General features: G+C 45.1%; 1 pseudogene; it reads left to right on the plus strand.

Moving 5' to 3' along the window:
* Positions 1-16,818: 16,818 nt before the first annotated feature.
* Positions 16,819-16,936, plus strand: LOC126095883 (5S ribosomal RNA; annotated as a pseudogene).
* The last annotated feature ends 318 nt before the right edge of the window (positions 16,937-17,254 follow it).

Here is a 17,254-nt window from a genome sequence, read left to right on the forward strand (position 1 = left end):
CAGTTTTAATCTGCCAGGAAGTTTCAAGTATTACATTGCCAACTCTTCTCGTAATTTCAGCAGGAACCCTTTCCATGTTGCAAAACGCCTCGGTTGTATGACCTGCCAGTAGAGTTTGTTGAGCATATTCGTAACACTCGAGCGGTGACTGAAAAAAATTTTGTCAGCCACAGGTTTGGTAGGTGAATCACATTTCCTTAACATTCCTCCAAAGATTCTTATTTTGCCATCTACTTTTCTTAAATTTAGTTTTGTTTAGTCTCTTCACTTTAAATCGCTATGGATGGTTTTTCAAGCTATTTTATGGCAATAACCCTTTCCCCGGATACGTCGCTAATAGTGTAATCGAACAGTAGCGTATGTCGTTGCTTCTTTTTGTTGATCTCTTATTGATGTTGATGCTCAGTTGTCAGTTGCGGGCTTTCAACTGAAAATGGGATACGTAGTTGCCGCATTACAGGCCAAATACCGCTGAGTCTGCCGTATACAATAAGAATACACACATGAATCGAATGGTCGAAGATTTCTGTCACTCGGCAATTGCGAATTATGAAAGTAACATATAAATTTATAAATGAAAGATTGCATTTAAATAAAATCTGCAGGTACTATCTTAACGACTTTCAATCACGAGTACGATAGTAGAAGTACTTTTGAGCTTTCTAAAGACATGTAGATCGACGAAATCGGAAGAACCGTTAAGATACTGGAAATTCGTTGCTGGGTGTTACTTGTATAATTTATCGTCAGATACTAAACTTTAAATTAATGAATATATTGAAAATCTGATTACACCATCAGAATCGTGATGCAAATAATGGTAATGCACATGTTTTTTTAGGTACCATGATTCATCTGGCTACTATTAATTTCTATGCGAACTGTGAAATGTCTGCCATTAAGATTTCACGAAGTCCGCCATGTTTGGCACTCCCAGCATGTCTCCTTAATCGACACAGCGTCACAATGGAATTCGCAGCCACGCAGCTGGACCATGCGCTGGGGCTACCCCTCTCGTATGGATAACGTTCGGCGGACCCCGGCTGGCCGAGCGGCCCGTGGGGCCAAGCCAACTCCGAACACAGAATATTTTCAGGGCGCCACAATTCACCCGTTACCTCACACCGTCAGTTCAGCCTTGTACGCTCATTGATGAATGGCTTAGATTTATTCAGATTAAAAGAAAAGCAGTTCACTATAGTTCACTTTCGGCTTTAAAGAATAAGTTTATGATGAAAATTGCAGCATGCAAACTGCAAAAGATTCGAAATGTTTCCAGGTTCAAGAGCATGTAGATGTAACAGGGAATTTTCTCATTATATTGTTTAACGTACTAAGCGGAAGGAAGGGAGAGAAGAATGAGTCATTCTCTGCCCAGCGGAGTGCGAGCTGTTTTGGACTTCATGGAAAATTAACACCGTATGCCTGGCAAGTAGGACTTCACACGTACGTACAGCAAACTAAAATCCAGGAAATATAAGAGCACCAACTTTTTGTACAAAATATACTGTTCCACACATTCTGTTCAACAGTAAAGACAGGATTCCACCTTTAGAACAGAGTGGAATTTATAGGATTTACTAGAACTTGTGTCTAGTATTGTATGTAGATCAATGACGTAGGGTCATAATTACTAATCTGACTCAACACGAAGGGAACACATCTGTGGCACGGTGAATACACACAGATGCAGAATACATTGCAACAAACACACACTTGCGACCTTGGGACACGTTTGTGACAAGCCCAAAGTTAATGCGTTTCGTTCCCTTAGAAGACTAAAAGCGTACGACCCCCTCTTCTTCTTGGAGAAAACTGTGTATCTGGATTTGCTAGAAAGCCTTTTAATTCCACAGATCGATGAAGCTGACAGACATTGCACGGTTTACTAACAGCAAGGTTTCGTCGATAACTCCTTTCCAGGTTGGTGGATTCCTCCTTTGCCGAACACGCTCTGAATGAATGTTATTCTTGTGATATAACTGTGATGTTCTTCATAAAGTAACTATAGGCAGAAATTCTGGCCATCAATGACCACCAATCACAGGATCCTGACTAAATCTTTAATGTTTAAATATAGTTCCATTATTCAGCCCTGCTAAAGTAGCAGCAGTCAGCTAATATTTTTCTCACCACCAGAAAATATTCTTCCTGTAAATAGTACAACTGTTACCCACCCGTAAAATGCAAACTTTCACGGTAGGAAATGTCACAATTAACAAAATGTTCCGCCTATTATGTCGTGGTCGAATGGACGTTTCATCCCCATCTACGGAGGACATTCCAAGAGTGATCGTAGTTTCGTTGAAAGTCGATTCACATCCTGGCTCGCTACCGACTACAGTAAAAATCCGCTTCCGTGAGCTTCCGCAGAGTGGCGTGGCGTCACATGTTTCGAATACGCGAGCGTGATTGGCCGTTGTCGGCTCGCGTCGTCCGCTGTTGCTGTCGTCCCATGGAGGAAAATTGGTGCACATCTTCTTCGCACCGGAATCCAAATTTCATTCAATTTTCCGCCCTCCTCGTTCCTAATGAAATTTCTAACGTGTTTTGCAATCTCTATGGCCTCCCTGTATGGTATCCACTTGTCGCTGCAAGTACTTAAGTCCTATCAAAATGAATATGGTTGTCTCCTGGCTACAAGGCATGTCCGGACTTCCATTCTGGTCACTGCAGGAGACAAAGGTAATTTTAGATTTAGTGCAGTAGAGGAGAGATTGTGCTCGTGCTTCGATTTTTAATGCGACTTTTCCCAACATTTTTAATGGCCATCACAGCTATGTGCCTGCCTTCATAGACAGATCTAAACAGAGGGACTCCAATGGTCGCTCTCTTGTTTTCCCAGATCGTGTTCTCAAGATTCAGCTGTCTCCACAGTACACTGTATTCGATGCCGAACTATCAGCGTTCTTGGGGGCACTGGAGCAGATGAAATGTGAGACGCCTGCTAAATTCCTCGTCTGTTCCGACTCCCTGAGTGCCTTTCGGTCTCTGCAACGCTTGTATCCAGCTGATAAACTAGTTCAGTATGTCCAGGACGGCCTCCTCCGGCTACAACGGCTGGAAAAGATGTCCTTCAGCTGAATGTCAGGACACAAGCGTATCGCAGGGAACGAAAGGGCATATGTAGCGGCCAAGAGAGGGTGTTTTGATGTTCTAATAGTTCCGTGCGCTATCTCCCTGCATGCTCTCATCTCTCTATTGGGATCCAGAGGGTTGCGTCGATATGAGGATGGGTGGCTGAAAGTGACAGGTAATAACCTCCAGTTAGTAAATCCCACAACGCGGTCGTGGCGTACCTCCTTCCAACCATGTCGACAGGATGAGATTCTCCTACACATCTTCGCATAGGCCATAGTGTAGTGGACTGGCCCGACAGCCAATCCACTATGACTGGTAGCCGAAAGGCACGCGTTTAAGCTCACGCAGGCTGGCGTGAGGTCTGGAACAGTTATAGGAGTTGAGTCTAGTAAAAAAAGGAGGTAACTGGTAGAATACTTAACTTTAATCCACAATTGGTGAACATCTCTCTTGACGGTACATGCATCACAAGATTAATAACAATTGATATTGGCGCCTTGCTAGGTCGTAGCAAATGACGTAGCTGAAGGCTATGCTAACTATCGTCTCGGCAAATGAGAGCGTAATTTGTCAGTTCCATCTCTAGCAAAGTCGGCTGTACAACTGGGGCGAATGCTAGGACGTCTCTCTAGACCTGCCGTGTGGCGGCGCCCGGTCTGCAATCACTGACAGTGGCGACACGCGGGTCCGACGTATACTAGCGGACAGCGGCCGATTTAAAGGCTACCACCTACAAGTGTGGTGTCTGGCGGTGACACCACACATAGCCCTATCACGCATGGGTTCTTGCTCCGGCGAGAAGACTCTCCAATGTGCGGTGCCTGCAGCGTACAGACAATTGGGGGCCTTATTTTATTAAACTGTGTTTTATTTTCCGACCGGGGAGTGACAGCAGATTTTCCGACAGATCTTCCCTCTATTTTAGGTAACGTCCTCACGAATGTGGTGCGAGTTTTAAGGTTTAGTGATCTGTCTAACGTGTTCCCTAAAATTTTAGGTAGATGTTCTTAATGTGTTGCGTTTTTTGTAGCTGGTCAGCCAGTCACATTTCCCTGCGCTTTCCTTTTACCTCTCCTAAGGTTTTACTTCAGTAATTTTTTAAATTCCGTCAGTATATTCGTTTTGGACGATTCGATAAAGCAACTTTGGTTTCGCTCCTTTATCTTTAATTTTCGTTGCTCTCAGACGTCCCTCATCCTTCGAGAGCGTCGTACCTTTTATTCTTGAGTCCATTTTCTTCCTTTCGCTGATTTATTCCTTTTCTGAAATCCTGCCTTTTGTGTTGCTTCTCTAAAGAGTGTTATGTTATCTATTTTGTCCTTTCTGAGTCTTGTGCTTTTCATATCTTTGTCAATTTCGATGAACCATGTGGGTTTGGATTTGTAACTCTTTAGTAAGCTGTAAATCTTCTGGATTAGTCTTTTATCATCCATTCGGAATATGTGTCCACAAAACTGTTGTCTTCTTTCCCTCATTACATCAGTTAGCTTTCTCATTCTCAAATAGAGCTCTCTGATTGACCTTAATGTGTATTGAACGTTACTATCACTTCCAGACACCGGTAATTTGTTTAGAATTCTTCTTTCAACTTTTTCCAGTATTTCAAGATATCAAAATCTCGTTAGTTTAAGAGTATCTCCTACATGCCTTGCCACAGTTTAATAGTGTCTCAGTTTTGTGTTCCAGGAAAAAGTGTTTCATACTCTGACGGAAAAAGAATTTCAACATAAAGAAACAATTAATCAGGGGTAATGAAACTTCAGGAATACATTATTTATGTAGGTAAAATATTTAAGTGATTAACGCTTCAAGATCACAGGTTAATGTAAGGGCGAGAAAACCATTGGAAATTTCAAATGCTGATACAAAATTTGTTGAAATCGCTCTGAGCACTATGCTAATTAACTTATGAGGTCATCAGTCGCCTAGAACTTAGAAATAATTAAACCTAACTAACCTAAGGACATCACACACATCCATGCCAGAGGCAGGATTCGAACCTGCGACCATAGCGGACGCTCGGCTCCAGACTGTAGCGCCTAGAACCGCACGGCCACTCCGGCCGCCTGCTGGTACATTAATAACTAGTGTCACTGCCACAATTCTGAATGCGACATGGAAACGTGCATGCATCTGCGTCGTGCAGGTTCCGCATGTCAGTTTGTGGGATGGAGTTTCGTGTCTGTTGCACGTGGTCGGTCATTACAGGAGCAGTTAATGCCGGTTATGGGCGACGCCGGAGTTGTCATCTGACGATGAGCCATACATGCACGATTGGAGACAGATCTGGTGATCGAGTAGGCCAAGGCAACATGTCGACACTCTGTGGAGCACGCTGTGTTTCAACAGCGGTATTGGGCGAGCGTTATCCTGTTGAAAAATACCCATGGAATGCTGCTCATGAATGGCAGTACAGTAGGTCGAATCACCAGATTGACATATAAATTTGCAGTCAGGGCGCGTGGGATAACGAAGGGAGTGCTCCTGCTGTCATATGAATTACATCCCAGACAATAACTCCAGGTGCAGGTTCAGTGTGTATAGGATGCAAACGGGTTGGTTCCAGAGCCATCACTGGTACCGAGTCAGAACTGGCTTTCATCATATAACACAGCGGATGACAATCCACCCTTTAACGTGCTCTCGCTTGAAACCACTGAAGTCACAAATGATGGTGGTTTGCGGTCAGTGGAATACACGCTACAGGGCATCTGGCTCTGAACTGTCCTCGAAATAACTTACTTGTTCGTTACGTCACTGGTGCTAGAATTGCTGCTGCAGACGCAGTACGTTGCGGCACAACGCTAAACACAGCGGTCTTCCCTCTTGGTAGTGGCACGTGGCCATCCACAACCCTGTCTTCTTGGCCCCGTACGTTCCCCGTGAGCACCGCTACCAGCGACCATGTTCAGTGGCTTCATTCCTGCCACATTTTTCTCAGATATGACGGAAGGAACATTCTGCTTGTCGTAGCTCTATTACGTGACCTCGTTCGAACTCAGTAAGCTGTTTATATTGGTTCAAATGGCTCTGAGCACTGTGGAAACTTCTAAGGTCATCAGTCCCCTAGAGCTACTTAAACCTAACTAACCTAAAGACATCACACACATCCATGCCCCTGGCAGGATTCGAATCTGCGACGGTAGCGGTCGCGTGGTTCCAGACTGTAGCGCCTAGAACCGCTCGGCCACCCCGGCCGGCGAGCTGTTTATAACGGCATCTTCGTCGTCGTAAGGCAGTCTTCACCAGCATCGACTCACTACGTCCAGTCTGAAAGGTAACGTATGCTCACGACCCTTACAGCGCGTAACTGAAGCAAACCTGATTTTTATCCTCATAGTGGCGCTACTAGCGGCGCTCTAATGCAACTGGCGCGAAATATGAATAGACGTCATGTTTCAGCTGTAGGAACACGTGTGCCAACTTTCGTGTATCTCGCGCAACTCCTTCTTGGTGCTGGATTTTTTTTCTGTCGCTGTATTCTACGGAAATAATAACGTAAAAATCAAATTTTTGCTGCCTCTGAATGGCCTCCCATAAGTCCAACCCCTCGTCCAAGTCGTGGGAGATGGGCAACGGCACAAAGTAGGGGACTGCCTATAGGGGCGATGTACAGCGGGGACTTCGTGTGCCCCAGGACCGCTACGGTAGCTGAGAAGGCCCTATGGGAACCCTGAAACGTGACGGCTAACGGGGCTCTGGTGAAGCTGCGATAGGCCTAGCAAGCCAGTAGTGGATAAATCAACTGCTTTCAAAAAGGGAACATGCCTCGGATCACGGAACGGATCTAAAGGAAACCGACCAAGCAATGGAAAAGGATTACGAGATGGTTTACGACTGGGCACCCTAAACGTAAGGACTCTAACTGGGAAGTTAGAAGAAATTGTAGAAATGATGGAAAGGAGGAAATTGGACATCCTGGGACTTGCTGAGACTAGGTGGAGAGGAGTTTGTGAAAAACCACTAAGTAAAGGATGTAAACTGTACTGGATAGGGAATGAGAGGGGAAGAAATGGAGTGGCAATAGTGGTTAGAGAGGGTCTGCAGGAGGAGGTGGAAGGTATCAATGATCGAATGATAAAAGCCAGAGTACGGGTGAAAGGAAAAAGCATTGAAATCATCCAAGCATATGCCCCACAGGTGGGGTGTACAAAAAAGGAGAAGGAGGATTTTGGAGATGACATGCAAAAGCAGCTAAATGGAGGAAATCAGATTATAATAGGGGACCTCAATGCACATGTTGGCACAGACAGGAAAGGATTCGAGGAGATAATGGGACCAGAGGGCTGGGGGAACCGAAATAGAGAAGGAAAATTGTTGCTGGAATTCTGCAAGAGGAATGGGCTGGCGATCGCAAATTCCTGGTACAAGAAGATAAGTAGTCACAAAATAACTTGGTACAGTGGGGACTGGTCCCAAACTTCAGTAGTAGACTATATACTAGTGGATAGGCAGATGATGAGCAGCCTCACAGATGTTAAGGTCATTCCATCTGAGGCCTTAGACAGTGACCATCGGCTGTTGGTAGACACCCTGAGAGAGAAAAAAGATAGGAGGGCAACAGAAATACAGGAGAAAAGGTTGAAGATATGGATGCTGAAAGAGGATGAACGGAGAACCCAGTACCAGACACTGATCAGGAAGGAGCTGCCAAAGGAAGATCAGAGAACAGTGGAAGAAGAATGGGGAGATTTCAAGAGGGCTCTAGTTGAGGCAGCTGAGACTGTGTGCGGAAGAACTAGCACAAAGAGGAGAAGTAGGGAAACCCCATGGTGGAACAATATATGTAAAGAGGCAATACTTCGAAAGAACAAAGCCTTCAGAGAATGGTTCCAGACCCGAACAGAGGAAGCTAGGGTAAAATATAACGAAAGCAAGAAAGCGGCACAGACCATAGTAAGGGCGGAGAAGAAGTGGTTGGAAAAATGGACAAGAATGTTAGAAGAGGACAGTGAAGGGAACAAAAAAGTACTTTACACCATGGTAAGAAATAAGAGGAACGACAGAAGCGAGTGCCTGAGGATCATGGATAATAATGGAAGAGTTGTGGAGGAAATGCATGAGCTCAAAAAGATTTGGAAGGAGTACTTTGAAGATCTGTTGAATGCCGCCAAGCGGGTAACTAACAGCGATTGAGAGCCAAAGGCAGCAGACGATTATAATAGTGGGGAAATTGATGATCTAACTTGGAATGAAGAAGCCATAAAGAGGATGAAAGGGGGCAAGGCACCAGGTTGGGACGAAGTAACAGTGGATGTGATACGAGCAGCAGGAGAAGTAGGAACCCAGTGGCTATACAGAGTGCTGAGGGTGGTGTGGAAGGAGAACAGAATTCCTGAGGATTGGAAGAAAGGAATTATAGTCCCGATCTTCAAGAACGGGGATAAAAGGAGATGTGAGAACTACAGAGGAATCACCCTGCTATGCCACTGTGGAAAAATCTATGAAAAGATCCTGGAGAAGAGAATAAGAAGTAGTATTGAAAGTAGACTGCAAGAGGAGCAGTACGGTTTCAGACCGGGAAGATCAACAACGGACCTCATATTTGCGGTAAGGCAACTGCAGGAGAGGCACTATGAGTACGGGAAGGACTTAATCATGGCCTTTTTGGATATTGAGAAGGCGTATGACAGTATCTGTAGGGACAAGCTCTGGGATGTGCTGAACGCAAAAGGGATAGATGAAGAGATAACACGAAAAGTCAGAAAAATGTACGAGGGAAGTGAGAGTTGTGTGCAAATGGGGAGGGAACGTACTGCATGGTTCAAGCTGGAAAATGGGCTGGGCCTTTATTGTTTATTATTGTTATGGATGAAATCCTACAGCAAGTATCAGATGCAATTGGAGATCATAAAATGAAAGCAGTGCTTTTTGCCGATGACCCGATGTTATGGGGAAATTGCGAGAAGGAGGTGCAAGAGCAGTTGGATGCATGGGAGGCAACGGCAGCACAATATGGAATGCATTTCTCTGCAAAGAAAAGTGAAATAATCGTCACAACAAGGAAGAAGAATAGGCCAAATGTGGATATAACTTGTGGAGGGGAAAAACTACAAGTGGTAGAGAACTTCAAGTACCTGGGAAGCGTGATTGCAAGTAAGGGGGGAAACGCAATGGAAATAAATGGAAGGTGCAGAAAAGCAGGGCAGTTCTACAAATGCATTAGGGGGCTTATTTGGAGCAAGGAGGTGCCACAGAAATCCAAGGGAATTATATACCGAACCTACTTTGTCCCCATATTGGCATACGGAAGTGAGACATGGGTAATGCACAAAAGCGACAAAAGTAGAATACAGGCTAGTGAAATGAAGTTCCAGAGGAGCAGGTTGGGTGTAACAAGACGAGACAGATTGCGAAATGTGTATGTGAGGGAAAGACTAAAGGAGGAACCAGTACAGGACAGAAAATCAAGACTGCAGTGGTATGGACACATGAAGAGAATGGATGAGGGAAGAATTCCAAAGAGGATGTTTGATCTGCAACTGGAGGGGAAGAGGCCCAGAGGAAGACCAAGGGATAGATGGGTGAAGGGAGTGAAGGAATGTGTGATGAGAAGAGGACTGGACGAAGGTGGAAGAGGGGGAATGGTGGAAAGACAGAACACGATGGAGAGGCTTGTGTTCCCGACAGACCCAGCCAGTGGCTGGAAACTGTCCAAGATGATGATGATGATGCCACCTGCACGCAGGGCCAAGTCACTTTAGCAGTTTTAGTGATACAGATGCTGGCGAACCAACAGGTGTTACAGTCACGGGTTGTCGTAGGTAGGTTCGATGTAGCCCGACTAATTCTTTCGCCTAGCACGCTGCCCTGTGGACAGCGTAATCTGATATCGCCCAGGACACATCCAGTTGACACTGGCTGGTAGCAACGCTACGTGTGCGGGAGCACGTGTGTGTTCCGGTTCCTCGCCCGTGTCGTTGTGTGTGTGTGTGTGTGTCGCCCGCAGCTTCCTGTGCGGCCATCTGCGGAGCCGCCGCCGCCGCCGCCGGCAATCAAACAATTGAGACGCGGCGCCACCGCAGGGGTGGACAGTGCGGCCTCGCCGCCAGCGACACGCGACACACGACAAACCGGGCAGTTGGCTTCCTACCACAGCAGGCTATCTGCGCCGTGGCGTCCGAGGACGCTGCCCTTCAAATCGTGCCCCAGGTCGCTACTTCGTTGTTGTTGTGGTCTTCAGTCCAAGGACTGGCCCGAGGCTACTCTGCACGCCCGTCTATTCTCTGCAAGCCTTTTTATCTCATCGTAAACACTCTGCCCTACAGGGGGTGGACAAAAATGTTGAAAGATCACAAACACAACACACTGTCATACCTAATACGGTGTAGGAAACCCTGATACGGAACACAGTCCGAAGAGCCGTTTAAGCCTCAGATACGCAAATAAAATATTGTCAATCATTCCAATATTGCAATTACCATGCGAATTACGCTACAGTTAATAAGGAAGCTCTAGTCAGAAGCCAAATAGAAAGCCCATTTGTGGTGTGCGTACTGTAAGACCTTCACTACACACACCATCAGATTATTTGACTTGTCGCTCTAACGAAGTAGGCGAGTGTCAGCAATATGTCTCGTGGTCTTATCGTGGCATGTTTATCTTCTGCCGTTAGGTCAGACGATAGAAATGCCACTTGCACGCTTAGAGTAGCAGATTGACGGTGACCAACTTTAAACAGAACTTGACTAATTTTCACACACATTTATTAAAATAATAAAAAGCCTAAAAATTACTTAACTTGGTTCTGGATGCTATTTACAATTGACAATCTGAAGTTCCTTTGGTATTAGTACGTTAATCTTATTCTCACATATATCTCTGATACTTGACAAAAGTGTCTATACATTTATCTTCATGGCTATGTACAGGAATATGATAATCTTATTAGGCGCAGACTGAAACTTGACTTTAGACTGGTACAGAAAAATGTAGAACTTGTACAGACTGGTACAGACCAATGCAGACTGGTACAGGCTGATGCAGACTGACTAATCGGAGGTCTGTACACTTGTTATAATACCTCGCGTGTTCATGTTCACTGCGCGAGTGTGATCCGCGAGGAGAAAAGGTTCTACGTTAGCAGCAATCTCATTGGCTGCATTACATTAATACGCAGATCGGCGGAAGCAGAATTTGGTCCGTCTCTATGGCAGCGCCATCTCGTAATGCGGAGACGGACGAGCGCTGCGCCTGCGCTGTTGTGCTTAGTGGGGCGCCCTCTAGTGGGAAAGTTGTGTACGTGCTGACTACGCGGAACTGTGTACACAACACCATTACTAAATCACTTTGAAACATGCTTAATATCCAGACTCTGTAATTAGTAGGAATGTTTTTTGTTTACATTGAAGCCAATAATTAGCCAAATTCTGTAATGACTACCAATGTTCACTAGAATTTACGTTTACCTCAGATTCTATTCACACTGTATGTGCCGGCCGGTGTGACCGAGCGGTTCTAGGCACTTCAGTCTGGAACCGCGCGACCGCTACGGTCGCAGGTTCGAATCCTGCCTCGGACATGGATGTCTGTGGTGTCCTTAGTTTAGTTAGGTTTAAGTAGTTCTAAGTTCTAGGGGACTGATGACCTCAGATGTTAAGTCCCATAGTACAGCCATGCCTTATTTCATCAAAGTTTGCAGTATAGTAGATCAGCAATGTAAACTACTTGCTACAATAATTAAAGAGAAATTATGCCATTCTTTATTACGAATGTAAACATATACAGATTTGCAGCCGTAGCGATCATTTTGAACTAAGTGGCTACTATTAATTGATAGCAGCTCCACTTCATGTTATGGAAACGAAGATTCTTGTATTTCGCTTATAAATTAATCAAATGTAATTCCCATTTTTGTACATTATCTTTCTTTATTTTTCTAAATTGTTTATTTCACAAACTGCTTACACATACTCATCAGGTTCAAATGGCTCTGAGCACTATGGGACTTAACATCTATGGTCATCAGTCCCCTAGAACTTAGTACTACTTAAACCTAACTAACCTAAGGACATCACACAACACCCAGTCATCACGAGGCAGAGAAAATACTCATCAGGAAATGAGGTACCTAAATTACACTCTCCAAAGTTTACCATTGTGTATCAACTTTCTTTTGTAATTTTGTCAATTTGAGTCTTAAAAAATGCTATTGATTGTTACTAAAAGTATAAATAGACGTATAAGGGAACGGTCATTATGCCGGTTGTAGCCCGTTATTAGAGAGTCAAGATGTAGTCGGTTTGTAACACCAAATGTTCATTACTGCGCACCACCTACTCCGTAATAAAAATAATTCATATCAACTCCTGAACTTTCTTTCATGATTTCTACGATGTGGCAAATTTTCTACAGTTTGTTACAGCAACCTACACTATGCGATCAAAAGTATCCGGACACGTAGCTGAAAATGACTTACAAGTTCGTGGCGCCCTCCATCGATAATGATGGAATTCAATATGGTGTTGGCCCACCATTAGCCTTGATGACAGCTTCCACTTTCGCAGACATACTTTCAATCAGGTGCTGGAAGGTGTAATGGAGAATGGCAGCCCATTCTTCACGGAGTGCTGCACTGAGAAGAGGTATCGATGTCGGACAGTGAAGCCAGGCACTATGTCGGTGTTTCAGAACATCCCAAAGGTGTTCTATAGGATTCAGGTCAGTACCTTGTGCAGGCCAGTCCATTACAGGGATGTTATTGTCGTGTAACCACTGCGCCACAGGCCGCGCATTATGCTCGGTCGTGTTGAATGATGCAATCGCTATCCTCGAATTGTTCTTCAAAAGTGGGAAGCAAGAAGGTGCTTAATATATCAATATAGACCTGTGTGGTGATAGTGCCACGCAAAGCAACAAGGGGTGCAAACCCCCTCCAAGAAAAACACGACCACACCACAACACCACCGCCTCCCAATTTTACTGTTGGTACTACACACGCTGGCAGATGACGTTCACCGGGCATTCGCCATACCCACACCCTGCCATGGGATTGGCACATTGTGTACCGCGATTCGTCACTCCACACAACGTTTTTCCACTGTCCAGTTGCCCAATGTTCACGCTCCTTACACCAAGCGAGGCGTCGTTTGGAATTTATCGGCGTGATGTGTGGCTTATGAGCAGCCGCTCGCCCATGAAATCCAAGTTTTCTCACCCAACTGTCATAGTACTTGCAGTGGATCCTGGTGCAGTTTGGAATTTCCGTGCTATGTTCTGGATAGATGTCTGCCTATTACACATTACGACTGTTTCAACTGTCGGCGGTGTCTGTCAGTCAACAGACGGCCTGTACGCTTTTGTGCTGCACGTGGCACTTTACGTTTCCACTTCACTATCACATCGGAAGCAGTGGACCTAGGGATGGTTATCAGTGTGGAAATCTCGCGTACAGACGTATGACACAAGTGACATCCATTCATCTGACCACGTTGGAAGTCTGTGAGTTCCACGGAGCTCCCCATTCTGCTCTCTCACGATGTGTAATGACTACTGAGGTCGCTAATATGGAGTACCTGGCAGTTGGTGGTAGCACGATGCACCTAATATGAGAAACGTATGTTTCTGTGGATGTTCGGTTACTTTTGATCACATAGTGTATTACGGAAAGCGGGATATGAGCAGAACAGCAGATATGAAGATCTGAAAGATAAATATTAAATTTTACCGCCCAATTATATCACCCAAGAACTTAAATGACATTTTCATTCTTATTAGTTTCAATTTAAATTTTTAGGACAAGCGCATTGTGTTCTGCGCCTGGTGAAGGTTTCTTTTTTTTTATTCAGTGTTGGTGAGACTACTTAATGATGAGAGTTCAAAGTGAACAGTACTATTTAGCGGTTTTAGATAACAGTATTTACTCACCTTCCCATCAGTAATGTTACAAACCGATGGCATTCATAACAGCTTCTCGTTCTCCCTGCAAAATAGTGGCAGGATTAGGTAACAGGAAGGGGGAGGGGGGAGATTAGTGTTTAACGTCCCGTCGACAGCGAGGTCATTAGAGACGGAGCGCAAGCTCGGGTGAGGGAAGGATGGGGAAGGAAATCGGCCGTGCCCTGTCAGAGGAACCATCCCGGCATTTGCCTGAAGCGATTTAGGGAAATCACGGAAAACCTAAATCAGGATGGCCGGAGACGGGATTGAACCGTCGTCCTCCCGAATGCGAGTCCAGTGTGCTAACCACTGCGCCACCTCGCTCGGTAATTAGGTAACGATGATGAGGTGTATAGCGACTACGCACCCCTGTCTCCAAAGTAGACCGAAAAGGTTCAATAATATTGAAATCCGGTTTCTGTGCTTGCCGGGGCAGATGCGACAATTCACCCTGGTGACCACTGTCCTGGGCGATGCGAACTGTACGAACAGGGGTCCGGTCGTCTTGGAACGCAGCATCACAGTTGGAGAACAAACGTTGTGCCGTAGGACGGACCTGGTCAGTGAGAATCGCCATATAATCCTTGGCAGTAGTGCTACCTTGTAGGTTAACCACGGCGCCCATGGAATACCACGATAAGGCTGCTCAAGTCATCGCCGAAAACCCGTCATGTTGGGACGTCATCTTGGGACGCAGACTCGTACAGTAGTTGGAAACAGTGTGCAAGTTTCATGGCTCCGGCAGCAGGTTTTCCTGTTACGGGCATCTGCATAACTGATGAGTGCTGTTAGAATTCCATCTCGCCTTGCATTTCCCGGCTTATAGAGCTGACTTCATGTTGTTTTGGTGTTGGCAACGTTTGCGATTGGGACACTCAGCTATGCAACGACATTTGCAGTGTCACTCTCTTATTTTTCGTTGCAATCCTTCTTAACGAGCGTTTGTCACGATCACTCACAAGGGGAGACCAGAACGTTTGGAACGCGGATTTACTGCAAACTTCGTACACTCGTAGTACTCCATTAGGACAACAAAATGTGTAAGCAGTAGCGCGTACTTCTCAAACGTTATTGAGAAAATCGCAAGGTAATTTCAGTAGTCAAATATATACCTGTGCGTGGCTATTTTTACCACGAGGCTGCTGCAGCCGAGTGGTTATCGTACAAGTCTCGTAATCATTGGGCCGCTGGATCGATTCTCGTTCGTTAGTTTTTTTTTTTTTTATTTTCAACACAGTCAAAATGGTGCAAATGGCTCTGAGCACTATGGGACTCAACTGCTGAGGTCATAAGTCCCCTAGAACTTAGAACTACTTAAACCTAACTAACCTAAGGACATCACAAACATCCATGCACGACGCACGATTCGAACCTGCGACCGTAGCGGTCGCGCGGTTCCAGACTGTAGCGCCTAGAACCGCTCGACGACCCCGGCCGGCTTCAACACAGTCATTTTCTTTACTATTTATATTACAATTGATATAATAGGAAAAAATACGTGTAATCGGATGGACTTTTATTAAATTTACAATGTTATTTGTCATTCTACAAATTTTTATTATCACAAATAATATAATATTCATAACTATCGACTAGTAAACGACCAAACGCATAAAGTGATACTGAAAATGTATGCTTGTCCGTGATTTGAGAATTCCCTCATACCTGGAAGAAACCCGTAGTGACTTGTTACCTCCAAGTCTATGAGCGGCACAGAAGGCTTTCGAAAGATGTACAATTAATCGTCACTTTCGACATTACGAGTATAAGTTGCAGGACGGTATTTTTCGTAAAAACATGGAAAACATAAAGTTAAACGGCACCAGCTGCATTGAATAAATTCTATGTTTCCGCATACGCAAGGTCTTTTGAGGTTTTCCGTGGGGAAACAAACCTCGTTAACATTTTCAGAAACCTCTCTTTCACACGATAATTTGGAAGCAAACCATGCATAACGAAGCACTTCCTTAAATATCGCCGCTACTAATTGGTCATGCAGTATCGACTGTATTTTAACAGCGTTTTCACGAGAAGCAATTTCTCGTTCTCTTTCGATTAAATACGAACAATTTTGAAGACACGGACAAGCATACATTTTCAGTATCACTTTATGCGTTTGGGTGTCGTTTACTAGTCGATAGTAAATTCTATTATTTGTGATAATAAAAATTTGTAGACTGCCAAATAATATTGTAAATTTAATAAAAGTTCATCCGATTACACGTATTTTCCCCTTTATGTCAATTGTAATATAAATAGAAAAGAAAATGACTGTGCTGAAAAAAACTAATGAACGGGAATCGATCCATCGAGCCAATGGTTACGGGGCTTGAACGCTAACCAGTCGGGTGCCGCCGGTTCATGATAAAAATGGCCACCCACACGTATATATAGTTCGACCGAAATTGTCTTGCGATTTTCTCAATAACGCTACTGCTTACACATTTTGTTGTCCTAATGGAGTACTACGAGTGTACGAAGTTTGCAGTAAATCCGCGTTCCAAACGTCGTGGCCTCCCCCTTGTCAGTACACACATTCGTCCGCGTTGTGACTTAAGGCACGATATTTTTTCCTCTTTCGTTTACGCGGTATAAATTTTCGCTACAGCGCTTCTTGAAACGCCAGACACATCGTCTCCCTTGGCCACCGAAGTACCCACCGTACGAGCACGAGCAGTTTGACCACCCTCGAATTCACTTAGCTCCCACGTAATCCACTCACGACACTGCATAGAGCACATTTCTCAACACGACTGACACTTGTAACGTGTTGACGACAGCGCACAGGTGGCGTTCGCGACAGTGCAACCTGCAGGTTTGCCCAGCATCTGCATTTATGTTGAAGTATGCATTTCTTACGCCAACAGCCTTGCCGCAGTGGTGACACCGGTTCCCGTCAGATCACCGAAGTTAAGCGCTGTCGGGCGGGGCTAGCACTTGGATGGGTGACCATCCAGTCTGCCGAGCGCTGTTGGCAAGCGGGGTGCACTCAGCCCTTGTGAGGCAAACTGAGGAGCTACTTGACTGAGCAGTAGCGGCTCCGGCCTCGTAAACTGACATACGGCCGGGAGAGCGGTGTGCTGATCACGTACCTCTCCATACCCGCATCCAGTGACGTCTGTTGGCTGAGAATGACACGACCCCTGGGGAGGTGGGTGGGTATTCATGCATGGCTGTCTTCACTTACACGTTGTAGCTACGCAAGGCGTCTAAATTTGTTTATATTTAGTTTCCCCCCCCCCCCCCCCCACCCAAAACACCCCATTTCCCGCGCTTGTCCCGTTAGTGTCATTAG

The sequence above is a fragment of the Schistocerca cancellata genome, chromosome 8 (assembly GCF_023864275.1).
Source record: "Schistocerca cancellata isolate TAMUIC-IGC-003103 chromosome 8, iqSchCanc2.1, whole genome shotgun sequence".
NCBI lineage: Eukaryota > Metazoa > Arthropoda > Insecta > Orthoptera > Acrididae > Schistocerca > Schistocerca cancellata.